The sequence below is a fragment of the Phaenicophaeus curvirostris genome, chromosome 1 (genome assembly GCF_032191515.1).
Source record: "Phaenicophaeus curvirostris isolate KB17595 chromosome 1, BPBGC_Pcur_1.0, whole genome shotgun sequence".
NCBI lineage: Eukaryota > Metazoa > Chordata > Aves > Cuculiformes > Cuculidae > Phaenicophaeus > Phaenicophaeus curvirostris.
The window spans coordinates 66,426,683-66,444,340 of record NC_091392.1 but is presented as its reverse complement, the minus strand read 5'-3'; the positions used below and the strand labels follow the sequence as shown (position 1 = coordinate 66,444,340).

Here is a 17,658-nt window from a genome sequence, read left to right as displayed (position 1 = left end):
GCTCACCATGTTCTGACCTGGTAAAATGTTTTCTAAAGCTTTCTCACAAACTTCCTTACGCTCCTTGAAGGGTGAATCTCTCCCTCAAAATGTGATTCCTGCGCAACTGAATACTCAGAGAATTTGAGACTGTAAACTGAATGACACGAGCAAAGGTTTGGCTTTCACAGTACTACAAGCATCTGCAAATGAAGCAGGCAGATTTTTCTTATAGCACCAGAACCTGTTTTATGTTTAGAGCAACTCTAGCATGCAATAATATATTGTATATATTCTAAAAGCATCAAGTTCATAAATACTATTTTATCTTGAAATCTCCTTCAAACTTTAAAATGTTGGAAAGGTGTTGGTTGCCTTAATAGAAACTCATTTTCATGATGGTATCAAAAATACCAGAGTCCCTTCTTCTTTACTTTTCATAAACACTTATTTCCTGAGGCAGACATAGCATCATTAAAGAAACAGATGGTGTTAACATTTTCAGGAGCACTAAAATGATTTATGAATGTAAATTGCAGACTTCAAAGTGTCTAAAGGCATAAAGCAGCCTGGGTTCCTTTGTTTTCCATGGTTTTAAAAATTGTATCGTATGCTGTCCTCTCCTTCCAGGAAAATGCTCTCTCTTTTGCAAGCTAAGCATTTGTTGCAATCACAGAAGAAATATTCTTCCATACTTGGGCACTAGGACACACTCAGGGGAGGCAATCTGACTCAAGAGTCATAACAACTCAGGAAAGGAATTTCAGACCTTCAGTAAGACAAGGCAGGAGAATAACACTAATATAATCAGCTCTTTGTGGTTGGAAGTCCATTATCCACTTTTCTTCCAAATTACAGTCACTAAAGTCCTTGTCTGGCAATAGTACACAGTCAATGGGCCAATCTAGACCACCACCTCAGGGCTCTTTCAGATGCGACTGATCTGAAGTAGATTCACTAAAAAATAAGCTCAAAATCTGCCTCTGAAAACAGTTCATTGGCTCCTTCCTCACAGGATTAATTGGTCAGAAGAGAGTACCTGAACACCTAACATTCCTTAAGCATATTATCTGGCTTCCCTTTTAATACTTTCGTAGAAACATTCAGTCAGTTTATAAAGAAAATTAATTATTCTTTTTGTTTGCAAGCCAAATTTCATCCCACATGACCAAAAAGTAGACATCTCTTGTGCGAAACTCATCAGTGCTTTAAAGAGAACAAAACGACGTGATATATAAAGGTGGAAGCAAATAGTCACTTGAAATCATAATGGAGAAATCAGATAGGCAAAATATGACCACTATCTACGTAAAAGAACCTGCAAATCCAAGATGTATAGATGACTTCGAAAAACTGCAATAAGAATTCACCAGCACAGGCACAATGATGACTTGGCTTCCTTCTTATTACAATAAAGAGTGGTAAAAAAGCCTCAGCTCTATGGTATTTATCAACAGATTTATTTCTCGTCATCTGGGAAAGTCAGCGGGGAAAGTGGAACTTCTCAAAGCTGTGGTACAAATGAATTCTTAATTGCAAATCTAGGGTGCCAGGTGCAGAATTCAGTTGCATGTCAGGGTGCCTTTTGTACTACTCTGGCACAAAGAAATGGCAGATGGCAAGAAGCTTCCATCATGGGCCGGTAAAATATATAACTAGAGTATAATGTACTCTGCCTATTCCCAATGTTGCAAAACAATTTAACAGCTAGCATCAGCACAAATTAGTCCTGAAAAAATGACTTGTATTCTGGTACAGAGCATTTGGGACTTCTCAGACTGAATATTTAGGAGGTCAGCTCTTCAGCTCCTTTTCATTGCCCAGTCATACATGTAAAAGAGAAGCTGAGAAGCAAAACCAGTGATAGCTTCCTAAGTGCAGAGAAACCATCAGTATTTGACAGGAAGATGAGTTTGTCTCTGTGTTGCTGGACTCCTTATGTTTGGTGCTGTCACATCTCAGTTTCTTGAGTAGAAGGTGAGAATATTCCAGACATTGTGGGACTGAGCCATAAGTGTCAGGAATCCATGTTGTATATTGATATCATATATTTGGTGAATTATGTTAAAAACCTCTTTCATAAGGTGACAACACACTGTGAACTCACTATTTGCTCTTGAAAAGCATCTACAGGAGAAATGAAGAGATATAGGCTGCTTAGCAGAATTTTGGGGGAAAAAAGAAATAGACTCACTCAAAACAGTAACAGCAACATATTGACACTTAAGAAATACTAAACTTTTGGCTAAGACTGCGTTCTTCTAAATGTCTTCCTCTAAAATGGAAGTATCCTAGAAGTTCAGGATGGGCTGCTCTCAACTGAACAATACTCCCATACAGTTACCATTAAAAACCTTGCACCTGCGTTTGAGTGAAACTGCTTCCTAGAAACTTATCATCATTCTGCAAATATGTAGTTATTAATCATATGTGTATGCATGCACATGTCCTGTTGACTGCAGCTGGAAGCTTTCACTGCAAGTGTAACTTATGTGGTAAGTGTAACTCAGTTTTTCCTGATTATGCTATTGAAGTGGAGAAGTTGCAGAGGGTCATGGCAAGATCAGGAGCATTACCATTTGCACAGTGCTGAGGTCTGCAAAATATATATTGTACAGTCGTCTCCATTGAATAGAAAATTGTTCAGTTATAGGTTACCTCTGTAAGGCAGACAGCACAACTCCTGATACATGTTCAGTGCTCTAGTCTCAAAATGCACCACTTCTCTCCAGGTGTTTATTATTAAATGTATGAATCTCAGCAGAAAAGGTAGATGCAAATTTACAGTTCTGAACAAAGAATATCAGCTAGTGTAGGTCTGAATTAGAATATTCCAGCTACAATAGTCAAAGTGATTGCAAGCTGATGTTATCATAAGCACGTATGGGACAACTGCTAGGTCAGTTGGAAGACCAGCATTGGTGGGAATCTTCAGATCATTGTTTACAGAAATAATTCTGCTTTCTGAATAACACTGCCTGACCTATGACAGCTCACGTTTCAACATTCATCACACTACCCTCAACAGTGAGAAAATCTGCATGTTTCTAAACATTCATGCATCATCTCTTAGAGACCTCAGAAACAAGGATCTTAGATTCCTTCTCATCATTTTCTAAATACCTTCTCTGGCACCACAGGGACATATTTTTGGCTTATTATGCTTCAGCTTTCCAATCTGCAAAGTGGGATACTCCTGTCTCACTGGGTACTGTCAAAGAAACCATCCAGTGTCATAAATAGAAGATGGACCTTGTGTACTAGAGAAGAGCTCTTCCTTTGCCAAGCATCCTTAATTACTATTGTGACTGTAGCATTTCAACATGGGATAACTCTCTGTGGCCAGCTCTCCACTGTGACTATCTCTCTGCAGGACAACTTTCCACAGCTGACTCTCTGTAGGGATAGCTCTATGAACAGCTGGCCATGGAGAGCTGTCCTAGACCCTTTGAACATCCAGTTGAAAGTTTTTCTCTCAATGATACAAATAATCTCCTAGAAATAGCATCAGGATTTTTAATTCTGTAGTTTGCTGATCACAGTATGCAGCCAGCAGTTTCAGTAGAAGCCAAGAAATAAAAGTCTATTTATGCCTATAAATAGATCTTTGTGCCTATGTCTTCTGTTTTTTCAAAAGACATTGGTAAAGATATACCAGTAAAGCCATAAGAGACATGAAAGCTTTACTTATTCTGAGATTTTTTTTTTTCCTCAGAGATATGTCTGGTACATTTTGCAAGTATCTCATTCTTTACACAGCTATCACAGTTCAAAGATAATGTTAGAAGCATATTATCTATTAACATAATGGCTGAAGATCGCTAAGCAAATAGTGGAGGTCTTTCAGTTACTTAATGGGAGAGACAGATAGCAGTCTGCTGACTTTACAGTTCACATACCCTCACCCTGACACTTTCTGACAAACACCTCACGAAATAACTGAAAGTTTCAGGAAAAGTTTAATCCATCATAGAAGGACAGCAGTCACCAGCAGAGAGCAACAATCTGTAGAAAAGAATGAAATCTGTCATGTTCAGTTAAAAATTCTGGAGAGCTGCAGCTTAATGGGAAGTAACTTAGGCAGGACACTAGGGCTAGGCTTCTATTTCTTGAGCAAATCGCTAATTGATTTCTTATGACTATAGAATGTTATGATAGCCTGTTTTACATACAAGTCAAGTGCTTCAAGTATTCTATAATGAAGTGTGCAACCTTTCACAGAGTTACTTCAATCAAGAGTAGACTACTCAATAAATTTAAAGGGCAATAGATTTGGAAATTTGGTGTAGGAATGCTATTTTATGTAGCCCATCCATGGAATTCACTGCCTCTGGAAACGATCTAGCCAAATGTAATAGTTATGGTCAGTAGCAAGGTCTCTAGCTGAAACCAAGACTTTCTTGTAACAACATAAAATCGGAGAATATTTGGAGCAGGAGACAGCAGGAAGAAGAGGTAACAACTATCGCTGAATATATCTTCCCGTTCAAAACCTTCACTTTGAAACTCAGCTTTTTCAGGAAAAGTACTTAAGCACCTTCATAGCTTTAAGGATGCATAGAACTGATTTCCTCAGCCTAGATCTAAGTTCAAACGGTAATCTATTGGCAGGTATGGCTCAGGTGAGGTACAAATGGCCATGCATATACTAAGTTGAGTTTTATATATTTAGCATTGATCAATTGCAAAGTAAAGAGGCTTGGATTAAAATGTAAGTTTTCCTTTTCCACTGCATCTTTCCTTCTCCTCCCACTAATACTTAGATGACTGTATTTAATTCACACATATGCTCATAAAACTACAACTTTAACCCCTGATTAAACAACACTAGAAAGTTTTTATATAGGATGATGTGCTGTTTTGCACCCTGAATGAAAAGATTTTCCCCAAAATTTTCTAGGCAGAACTCACACACAAAACCAACTAAAATAAACAGAGGATGGAGGTTCACCCTTCACAGTTACGTCTATGTTGTAAATATTAAAAAAAACCCAACTACATCATAGATGGTCAGTAAATATTACATTTCAGGCAAGGGCTATATGGCCTAGAAAGGAAAGTACTCCTAACTCTTATACTATTTCTTTGCCTTCCACTATATCTTTGCACCACTTTCACAACAGTTAAAGTTTTGCTTTGTTTCTAAAACTTCATAAATGGACTAAAATGCTTTGCATTCATACAGTCAGGGAACAAAAAACATCTCATAAAACCAATGTGACAATTCAGAAGTAACTAAGGTGGGATAAATTTCCCGGAAAGCATCCAAATAAATTTATCCACTGAAGAAGAAAAACTTTGAAAGATTCATTCTTATACCTTTCTTCATGCTGTATATATTATATCACCAGAAACAGCTGAGGAACAAAATATTCATCCCAAATTTGAAAAAAGATATTGTTGGGAGTGCCTAAGAACACCTAAGTAACAACTGTAAGTGGTTGTAGCATGACTTTTGAGACTGCTCTTCAAACAAAAAAGAAACTGTTCAGCAAGTCATTCTCGTCTGATTAACTTTTCAACTGCAGGATTGATTTGGGTTTAATAACACCTTGAATCTGCAGTACTTGCAGTCTTGGCCTTGAAAGCTCTTGCTAGTAGCTAGAGAAGGCAGAAGACTTGTGCAGATTTGAATCCTTCCTTTCTCATAACTTCTTCTCTTTAGAGATTTAAGACATCTGACAGCTGTCTCTTTAGCGGTCATGCTCTTGAACAACTCATAGGTAGATAACTGACGGTGACTATTGAGACCATGATAAAAATAAAGAACCCTTAAACATGCCAAACTTCAATATTCTTCGTTAGCTCTGGTAACAAATCCTGCACTTGGATCTCTGATCTCTAAATAGTACCCTGCTTATTTTATACTGTTTTTTTCCATGTAATACTTGCGATAAATATTAATTATGCATTTTGCAGCTTATTGTAAGCCCTGCTGCTTATAATATTGCCTTTAACTAGGAAATTATTCGTTGTTATTCACAATGTCCAACATTTTCACAAAACTATAAATGCTTAAAAGAAGCCCGAGAAAGTTTTCACTGAGGTGACACAGAACTAAAGACACAGTAAAGAACAGCATTACTAAAACGGACTTTCTCTTTTTGCTAGGCTCCATATTTTTCCAGCCTGTGAAGAAAACTATTTGATTACTTCTTCAGCACTGAAATCCTAGGGATCCTGAATCTGCTCATCTGTTTTGAGCCTGAATGGTATGAGGCTGCTACATGTCATATCAATAAAGATATGAAAAAAGCACATTTTTACTTGAGAAATTCCTGGCTGATCTCCACATACACCTCAAGTAGGTCTATACACAGCATGCATCCATCTCATTTTGCTTGCCATTCACAGAATAAGCAAGAAAAGGATCATATTTCCTCTTACTCATCATTTAGCCTTAAAGCTGGATTTAGTTCTAGAGTATTATTATCCTAAGGATGAAGATTCCACCTTGCAGATCCTTCAATATTTAAAATCTAATTAGTTGTCCTTGCTTGGTTGGTTTTTAATCCAGTACTCATGCATGTGCATAATTTAAGGCATATGAATAATTCAATAGAAGTCAATGGTCAACATTATTGTTACCAGCAGAAATGAACTGATACGCATAAATGCTTTGCTTGAATGGGACAGGGCACAGGATTGGGAGAAATAAATGATGAGGAGCATATTTTCTGAAATTCCTTGGGAAGAATTAAGAGTTTAATGTACACAATGACTAAAAAAATGACAAAAAGATTTAAGCATTTCAATCTAAACATTCTAGTGCATCATGGGAAGAATTATCACTCATCTTGTGAACCTGAAATATTCTTTCAGCCTTCCTGAGTCTTTAAGACAGGTGGTAAATGATGGGAATTTTAGGTTTCAGAATTGACTCAAGGAAAAAAAGACAGAGATGGGAGTGAAACTGTGTTACCTCAGTTATGGAATTTTACAAATTCTGTATGTGCATTATTTAAGTACAAATAAACGTAGAATCATCAAATGCTTTGGGTTGGCGGGGACCTTTAAAGGTCATCTAGTCCAATGACCCTGCAGTGAGCACGGACATCTCCAACTAGATCAGGTTGCTCAGAGCTTCTATATCCATAATCATTTTTTCAGAGTGTCGTCAGGAGAAAGGCAAAACTGAGTGGATGAAGACAAGTGCACAGGGATCATGAACTGGGGCAGAGAATGCTCCAGAAAGGTTATTCTGCTATACGGTCACTGTAGTATAAAAGCAAATAATGCAGGCAAGATTCATCATATGTGGGCAGTGGGAATAATAATAAGATTCCTATGTGTACCTTGGTTCTCCAATTGTTCTGTAGTGATGGAAAGAGCAAATTAAAATTCCTCTCTGAGCTAGAAATATTGGCAATTTGTACAGAACTCTCTGCAGTACCTAAATGGAGCCATTAACTGAGAAAGGACTGCCTCGACGAGGACAACAGAAACATCAAGGGAAGAGATTAATTTGCAACAGAGAATGCTTGAGAAAGAATCAGAGAAACTGCTGCAATGGTTTCATTTTCACAAAGTTGCAACATGTATTAGCACTAATAATGTTCCAGAAGTCCAGAAGAGAGAAGAGGAGGGAGGCAGGCAGATCTGAGAAGATGGAGTCTGCAGAGGTGGCTTCTTCGCTCCTGCTAACAAAGACTATGTTGAATCCCCTGTAGATGTCCTCACCCCAGTACACCTGCTCTGATCCAGATGAACTGTAACTCCTGGTTTATTTTAGAACAAAAATTGACTATAGCTACAGTTCACTGCTATGATGCCTGATCTCCCTGACAAAAGGGTGAAGACTCCAGAACTGACCAAGCTTCCCACAGACCACTATAGGGAAGACAAGTGAAACCAGTGCTGGGCTTAACCTCAGAGGCATGAGAGCACATAATCCTGCAAAATATACCTCTTGACTGACTTGAACTTCTTGGGAAGACGTGTAAAGACAGGAGTCCTGCAGACAAGCCGTACCAGGCTGCTGCAACCTATTGAAGAACAAGGGTAGAGATCTAGCAGCACTGCCTCATAACCATGCCAGCTACCTGTTGGCAAAGTGAAAACATGTAAAATACCTGTTTGAGCTTCTCAGAAATAATATAATCACAGTGGAAAACCATTATGCTGTTATATGAAGTCCCTTCAATGAAGAACACATAAAAGGTTTGAAGAAAATGATATTTGCTTTTTATGGCACACAGTATGCGGGAAGTACGCTGCTACCAGTAGAATTTGCCAAGATTATTTCATTATACCAGCACGGAGTCATATTTTCATCACTCATTAAACACTGGTCCCACCTTTTCAAGGATATGCATACTTTCTCAGCTGGGAAAGACTGTATGAAGTCTGAGACCCATTTCCAAAACCTGAACTGTAAACCACCTATCCCCAAACTACGGGTACTGTATATCAGTAGCTCAAAATGTCGGTAGCACACAATGATTGAGCAGAACTGTTTTTTCCACTGAAAGCTATTTCTGTATAAGATGTTTACAGAACCCATGCTTCTACAGCATATTAGTTAGTGCTTGCTGGAGAGTTAGGAGGACAACATGGACTTGTGTGTGTTTACTATGTTTTAATTAAATCTATAATTTTAAATAGCATTCACACAAGTTTACAGTACAACTTCAACTGACGGCAAAGACATTTGGCTTCACACTCTTCATTTAAAAATAGAAGAGAAAAAGTTAGGCTCTCCCTTGACCTAAAGAAAACAGCAGTGTTACTGAATTTTCTTTTCATGAAGTTGCAATATTTATTAACACTAGCAATATTCTAAAGGGACATGGATTACCATGGCAAATCAACTACCTGAAAAGTTAATTTTTTTACTAAATTTCAGCATATTAAATTTTGTTAGTGTACCACTAGGAAATTCCTGTGGTCAATTATACTAAGGAAGGGAAAACAGAAATAATCAGGAAGCTACTATTTATACTTCCTGCTGCCATCCCGCCTCTGCTTTTTGCACTTTCTTGTGGAACCTGTCTACTTTTCTGTGTATGCTGGAGGGGGCTACATAGCTCTGCAGCATTTTTGGCAATACAGGGATTCTGAACTTCCACTGAAAACATTAGCTATACATTGAGAACTACTTACATCTGAGCTTCAGTAACCCCCCTGTTTTGCCACCTTGCTCTTTCTCCAAGTTTAATACATAAAAGAGAAATAAAATTAAATGTATTTCAATTTAGATTAGTATAGAGCACGTCAGTCAAAAGTGAAATATTGAAATTCATTTATTGCCAAGTGATAAAGCAACTCACATTCTAGAGTGTGCTGAAACTGTTGCACTTTGAGGATGCAAATAATTCCTTCTAAAGTATTCCCTCAAAAGCCTGCATTGAGGCTACACAGAGAATGGTGAGGCACTGGCACAGGTTGCCCAGGGAAATTGTGGCTGCCCCATCCTGGAGGTGTTCAAGGTCAGGTTGGATGGGGCCTTTGGTAGACTAATTTAGTGGGAAGTGTCCCTGCCCATGGCAGGCGGTTTGGAACTATATGATCTTTAAAGTCCCTTCAAACCCAAACTATTCTATGATTCTATGATTCTGTATCACACAGATCAGCTGGGAAAGAACGGGTCATACACTGACCCACACAGAGTTATTAAAAACACTAGACCCAGACTGAGCAGGTCTTCAGGACCTTCCACAAACATAGCCTAGGGTCTAGTATGCCAAGCCCTTGCTCTTGATCCATTCTGCTTGTTGGTATAGATGGCTGACAAGCCATTTCCTCCACCACTTCTCTACTCAATGACGAACATATAGTGACATTACTCTTGCCTTCTTATTACACTACTCATTCCTGAACAGTAGATCTACTTAGAAGAGGCTCACATCAGTGAACCATCTGCAGCGTTCTGTCAAAGTCAGGTCCCTATACAGGAAACAGCACCCAGAAAACCTCTCCATTCTGTCACGTGACTGTTTAGATGACTGACTTAGCTTGTTGAGTGAGTTTGCAGGAATGCCATGTAGTAAATGATTTGAACTTGAGTGACTTAGTCAGGATTTGGATTTAGGCCACTAAAGGCAAAAGTTACATTGTTTTACGTGAGTTGCCTTGTTCCCATGTAAGTGTGCATAGCTTTTTTTCCCCTGTAAAAGGAAAAGGTTGATCTTTGAAAAAGTCACCCAAAAGTCCAAAGGCTATTTAGCCACAGGGCTGGTATTTCTTTCATTATAGCTACAGCAGCAGTTCTCTCTTCTGCTTCTGCTCAGTTATTTAAAAACCTTTTCATCTTGTAAAAGCTTTGGAAATTCACTCCAAAAGAATAAAGTGCTGATTTCAAGCATGAAAATATCCCCTAGGATGGTGGGTTTCCAAATCTAAAGATTTCATTCTATCTTAGAATTCTGGGCTATCCCTTCCTGTTTCTGTTTATTTTGTATTTACATTTGCATGGCTGATTATCCAGATAGGATTTTCTGCCTGTTTTACTGTATTGCTGCTTTATAACTGCCTCTATCTGTCTCAGTGCAGACTGGTAGCAAAGTCTACCACACGTATATCAGAACAGCGCTGATTGCTGCATGCATTGGAATACATAAGCACATACTGCTTATTGATTTACATAGTCAATTAAGTCCTTACAAATAAAGATAATGAAAACAGTACTGTAAGCTGTAGATAATCACTACCCTTTCTAATAAGTGGAAGGATGACTGTCAATTCTTATTTTGCACTTGATGAGAATATCCGTTTCCTTTGTAGCCAGTTGCCAATCTATCATATTCCTAGAAATTCATTCTACGTATTAGATGAAGAATCCCGCTTTTAGTTGTGAAATCACATCCGTAATTCTCAAACAAAATGTACAGTATCTAGAACTCATAGCACACAGCTAGAGAAACCTTCATCTGATAGGCACACTAGCCACTCACATATTGTATAAGCACTAGCAGTTCACTAGAGAAACTACTGCCAAATAGTCTGAAAAGGGTAAAACTGCTGCACTGTCGGCAGACAAGACTGTGCCTTCTCTTTTTCTTGTAACTTTTATCAGCAACACCATATGGGCAAGATCAGCACAGTGTCCAGGACTGATTTCTTCTAGATATGCTTTTTAAGTCCACAATGTGGGTGCTACGTGATAAATATTCCTCTGATTGAGCTCTAAACCCTCATTTTCTGCTTCTGGTCACTTTGTATGTTTAGGGAGATGTGTCCAATAATGTTTTTAGGCCTCCAACTTAGGTGCAGTTCAGAGGATTAGATTTAGAAGGAGACAGTTCTAGGGGAGGCCATGGGCACACCTAAACTACATACTTATATTATACCCATCATACTAAGCCCTCAAGTCCTGCTAAGGCAGAAGTCCCACAGAAATCAATGAATAAAGTCAATATTAGTGAACCAATTCTCTCAGTGCAGGCAGGAAAGACATTATTCACAGTAGGATTGGTGAGAATCTAGTTGGATTGCCTTTTGTCTTGAAAACAAGATGTTGAAACAAATAAAACTCAAAATAAGCACGAGTTTTTATATATAGTCACTTCTAGAGCCACCTCTTGTGTTTTGACCTTCAGCATATTCCTCTGTCTTTTTCCTTCCCAGGGTCTAGATAATGAACCAGAGTTCGTTATTTGTGAATTTGTCTAGTGGATATGGGTCCTAACTTAACCATTCTGTGGATGGTTGCTGCAGAAGGTAATGATCATCAGTTCTTGAGAAACTGGTTCTAGGGCCGAAGCAGTGCATCCACAGAGACATTTAAAATCCTAAGTCATATATAAGTGTCCCAGTAGCTCAGCACTTAATTTTATTGCTTGGGGATAAAAGATTAAAAATTAAAGACAAGAAAGGTCTCTGTGGTGATTAGACAGCAGCAATTAGGAAACAGTCTAAGGAAGAACAAAAGAAGAAAGAATAGAGAAAGTGCAACAGAAAGACAGGGCTATTAAAGACGTCCTTCCCACGCAGGAGCACTGGGCAGAGGATCTCCATTAACACCTCCCCATAACCAACCCAAAGAAGCTTATTTTTAATGGAGAGTTTCTTTCCATACAGAGGAAGAGGACTGAGAGGTCCAAAGTTGAGGTCTGAAGGGCTCATAAAAACTTCTTTTCACACAGTAAATGACTATTTTGCATAGAATAAATGTTCAGCAGCAGGTTTTTATGGTAGCTGGCAACCAACATGTCACTGCTGTTACTCACTTTCAAGGCAGTGGTAAAGGCAACCATGATAGTTGCACGTGTAGTTGTTCATAAGAAAAAGGAAAACAGATTTAGGCCAGCATTTATGCAAATCAAGTGTGGACACTGCTTTTTCAGTGCATTAATACTGTGTCCCTTCAGTGCTCTGAACTATGGGCCCTCTCCCCTTACCCTCCACTGATACATCAGATAGAGATGAAATAAGCTCTGCAGTCATAAAGATGGATTGCTCATACTTGCGTGCTTATTCTTTGTGGATTTTTCACATCCATGCAAAACCCTGCCAAAAAGATGATTAAAACCCCTCAACTCCACAACAATAAAATCCCAGCATTTGCTTGGAGGGGTGGGGGTTGATGGGGAGTAAACACCATGGAAACATGTAGACAGATATATACTTAGAATCAGATAATTTTCTGGTGTGGAAAGCCCTACTAATTCAAGCCTAAGTGCTGCAAGAATAAAGGGTTAGAAGGAAAAACACAGCTGGTAAAAATTAAGGGTTGCAGCTCTGCGTTTAATGTCTTCCACTTTGTGGCAATATCTCTGTATTCCTCACATCATCTTCCTCATTGGCTGCAACATACTGTAGGGGGATGAGAAAAGCTCACAAGATATGTCAATGCTGTCAGCAAAGTAAATTATATCTCTTGTCCAGTTTGTTCTGTTTTGATTTCATGATGGGGATTGTAAGGGTAACTGTAAGATTTATTTTCAAGCTCATTTAGTGACTCTTGGAAGCATGGTCTCTCAGATTCAAAGATGGAAGGATCTTGAAGGACATCCTGCTCAAGCCACTGCATCTATATATGCTACTTGATACTGTTCTTAAGGATGTGATGCTTCTGAATGTTCCCACTGATTCAATCTCACTACATCGTGGCTCCCTCTACTTTGTGGTGGCTCTACTGCACTGTTTTAGACTACTAAAACATTTTCCTGCCTAAAGGCTGGGCAAGCCTACCAAGGAATGTTCAGTTAAATTTGAGGGAGTCAACTTTTTATGTGCCAGTTCAGGCATCTCTTCCAGGGACAAGTTAGTGCCTTGGAACCTATCCAGACTTGGCTTTAGTCCATCCATAGTAATATCACACTCCTTAGTTTACAGTTAGAGCCTTGAGGTAAACCGTCTCTTGAGGCACCCCATGTTATTTCTGGAGACTCGGCCAACTATTATGAAGCTTTGTCCGAACGACATGGGACAAAGTCAATACTCAAAAAAATGATGGTAGGCTCAAGGCTGCTCATTATTAATAATCATCAAGCAGACTGAGTACAATAAATCCTAAAGTTAAAGCTGTAATAGCAAGCTGTATACAGAGCATCTCATGACCAGGTTTCTCCACTACTCAGCAGCGTGAACAGCCCAGTACAACAATGTATGGTTGCATTGTGCACTTGCTCTGCACTCTGTTTTCATTTTTATATGTGTATATATATATATATATTACATATATATATAATTGCATCGATGCAGGGGGTGGAGAGACCACGCATGTAAAACTGAGGCTGCAGTGGGCAGTTTTGCATGCAGTGTCACAGGGCCCCAGCTGCAGAAAGCACATTTCACACAAAGATGAAGGCCCTTCTAGAGACAGGGCACTGTCCAAATCGTATCTCAGAAGCGAAGCTTTCACGAAGAACAGTAACAAACTGATTAAAAATAATTAAAAAGAAGTCCCATTAGGGAAGGTTGAGCAAACTGAATCTGCTCAGATTAATAAAAAGATTAAGGGAACACAAAAAATGCCTACAAATACTTAAACAGGGTGTTGCAAACTACGCAGGGATTAATTTTCCTCCTCAGTCAACAAGACAATAAGAAATAATGGACTGCAGCAGAGGCTGATTACAAAATACTAAATAACTCAATTTATAACTTTCGCATCTGCCGCTGGGAGTTTCCAAGACTGAGAGGTCTTCAGAAACAGACCCTGGTGCCTGCACAAGCAAGTGAGCTGCTAATGCTGGCTGATCATACATTAAGGAGAGCTTTAAGAATAATAAGCTCAAACTTTCTACAATGCATAGGAAAAATTGTGAGGTGACACATCATAAGAGGTGCCTGTCTACCCAAATGATTCCATGAACTATCTGCATTTGAGATAAACCCACCTCGCAGTTATATTGGGACAAAGTAGACCTTGTAAGACTGAGACAGTGTAGGAGATGTGCTCCTATAAACACTTAGCGCTCCCTTCAACGAAGATTAAATCTTTAGCAAAGAGTCAACAAGGTTGTTTTGCACAGATTTTCATCTTGTCCAATACAGTTATTTTACATTAAAAATTTGGCTCCTTGTAAGTAATCTTACCTGCCACTATAGCAGTGTCACACTGTTTTCTCTAACAGTTTTCTTTCATGTTTCGTAAGAAACCAATCTACTCACACGTCTTATCTCCTGAGTGAGAGAGGAGATAGGAAAAGTGTATTGATCTTATTGATGGCAAGTTCTTTTAGGGAAAAAAAGGTTATTGCTTTCCCATCTCTGATTATCTTTCTTGTGAGGATCATAGGCTGGGATAGTACTCCACGAGTGAGGAGACAGCTTTTGCTACCAAGGTGAAAAGCTGGAGGAAGCCTAAGGGGAAGCATGAAGGAGGAAGCAGGACACTGGATGTAAAATTTGTCTACTAAGTAGATTAGGAGTCCAGGGCTTGTGGAAATTTGTACAGCTTTCTAATTTTTAAACGTGCAGGTTTAAGTTTGCAAAGTGTGGCACAAGATAGACATAGGCTACATGAAATTACTAGTATATTTTTCAGGGCAACATGCTAAAACATGGCAAGCTTCTCCCAGTCCTACTGAGAGAATTACAGAGATCTAGATACCTTTCAAAAGGTATTTTTCAGAAAAAAGGAAAAAACAATTGAAAAGCACTTACAGAAAAGTTCAAACCAAGGCAATTGTTCCATTGTCTAAACGTTTCAAGCCAGTGCTTTATCTGTTCTTCTGCTGAGTTTTAGGTCAGGCTCTTAGTTCCAGATTTAAGGAGGGAGCAATGAAAATTCCCTATTCCCACATGTATGTCCTTGGAAGACAATCTCAATAACACCAGGGCCCTGATAAGGCATCTGTAAGTCCTCACATCGTACACCTGACTGCATGTGTAAAATCTCAAAGGCATGATCAAGATTTTACAAAATAGAAGGTGAGATCCTGACCTTTTGAAATTAATTGAAATTTTGCCATTGACTCCAGCAGGACCCCAGATTCAAACCTTGCTTTCTACTCTGAATTGCAGAGGAGCTAAGAATCTAACAGTCTGCTTGAACCTTGAATGTGCAGCCCTTTTAATATTAACCCATTAGCTTGTATCTTTAAGTTGAAGGAACCACCTCTGAAAATCATCACCTAAAATTTTCAGCAGCAAAGTTGTCTGATTTGCAGACAGCATTTTCTCATACTGTTCTTTAATCTGTGCTTTCCATTAGGTAAAATGGACAACGAACTCTGTCTCAGGATGCAGCTGGAGAGAGGGGATGTTTCAGTCTGGATTTCTAATTTAATTAGCAGTTCAGATTTATTTCCTAATAAAGCAAATTTTAATTTCCATGACCTCACTGTGGATCCAGGAGATCTTTCAAACTATTATCTACTTAACAAGAGAATAACCTGCTATCTCTGCTCTCGTGAGGAGCTGCAGTCCCCCATGGGTTGTCTATGACAAGTCCACTCTTCTTCCTTGACTGAAGAGGCAAAGGTGTTAGACACTAAAGAAAGAGTGGCTCACACTAAGTTTAAAATGTATGTTTACATCCTATCCCACTTACTAAAATTCTTCAGGCATTCAGGTATTAACTCAAACTTTGTACTTCATGGCCTTTAAAAGTAGGCGATCTGTTTTATTCCTTTAGAAACTAAATTTTCTCCTCTTCCTCAACTACAAAATTTTTATATGCAATGCTGATTCTTATCCTTTGTGTTCCTGTCTAGGAATAACTTGGAACTGACAATAACAAGTATTTCTTTTATTTCCAGAGCAAATATTCTATCAAAGTCATAATCTGAAAGGCTAACTAGATGGATACCTCTAAAATTAATGACCATCAATTAATGTCAGGTCTCAGTTTGCCATGTTGTCTCCAAAGAAAAAAAGAACAGCTCAGGAAATCAGTGAAAAAATCTCGCTGAACACTAAACAGAAATCAACAGCTAAAATCCAGGTTATTGCAGGAACACTATAAAAAAAAAATAAATCAGACCATCTGCAGCAGTCATGGTAGAAAATCGTTTAGCATTGAGTATGTAATTTGGACTCCTATTGTTAGAGAACTGTTAACTGAGTTTGGTACAATTCACATCCAGCCATGCAAGTGACGTATGGACCCAAAAGTGTGAGGGTTGGCTAACATGTGCCTTTGGAGAAAATGATGATAACTTGTGGATAAGTTTCACATTACTAAATGGTATACATTGCCAAAACTACTTTCATGTTTATTTTTCATAGCTTTTACTCTCTTTTATTTTCCCTGCACTACCTATAAATCCTTTCAATCACACATGGCTGCAGGAATGTGAGCTAAATGGGATAAAAAGACAGGTACGTAATATACAGCTATAGCTGAGCCATGGAGTAGTTTTGCCTAGTTCCTTTTCTGACTTAACTTCTGTTCTTCTTCATTATTTTATTAATCTATACTCTCTTTTCAAGTAAAGGTAATTTTTATTCTCTGAGACACAGACTCCCCTTGTGGTTTGATCTCTGCCCTTTATCTCAGGCATTAGAATGAAGCCAGAGTCACAATTCTAACCTAAATTTGTGAGGATAAAGAGACAACTGCTAGCTGTTTGACAGAGACTATTCATTGCAGATAAGCAAAATCTTCAAAGGGAAATCTTGTAAACTGTAACTCACTGATGGTGGGGAAGGCAGCTTCAGGCTCATGTTTAAGAGAGAATCTAGTGCTGATTAACAGTGCAAGCTGCCTCAGTCTAGATTATCCTTCTCTGTGTTTTGGGTCTTCTTGAGGTAAATTCCATCATGCACAGTAGCATATCCTACCATCTTGGGAGAACTAGGTGTCATAATATGTCAGTCTTCAAAGCCTGAGTTAGCCTTATACAGGTGGGACCGAGCCATCTGTGAACTAAATTCCTGGACCATAACATGTTGCTGCAAAAGTTGATGGCAAGAGATGAATCCAGAAACATGCTTTTATCTGGTTCACAAATGAAAGGTAACTCTAATTTTAACTCCTATAGTATAATTGTATTGCCACTGCATTTCCCAACACATTAGGAATTACAAGGTAGACATTAAAGCTATCGAAACTTCCAGTAAAGGACAAGATGAGAGTGCATTTAGATTAAAGATAATATGTTTCAGCTAAAAGTATAATCATGTATACTACTGACAGAGTTAGGAGAATTTATTCTAATATTATTATGATAAACGTCATAATCTGGAGTAGTCCTGGCATGAAAAGGGATTTGTGAGGCCTTTCTTATAAAACCCACAAGCTGATCAGTGTAATGCCTTTGTAACTTCAATGCCACAGGTAGAGCGTAC

At 38.6% G+C, this 17,658-nt stretch overlaps 1 protein-coding gene across 23 annotated transcripts in view; it reads right to left on the bottom strand.

Annotated features, from left to right (window-relative positions):
* The window catches only part of CACNA1C (calcium voltage-gated channel subunit alpha1 C), a 480,521-nt gene that overhangs the window by 148,999 nt on the left and 313,864 nt on the right, over positions 1–17,658 (bottom strand). The gene's annotated exons all lie outside the window — the stretch shown is intronic.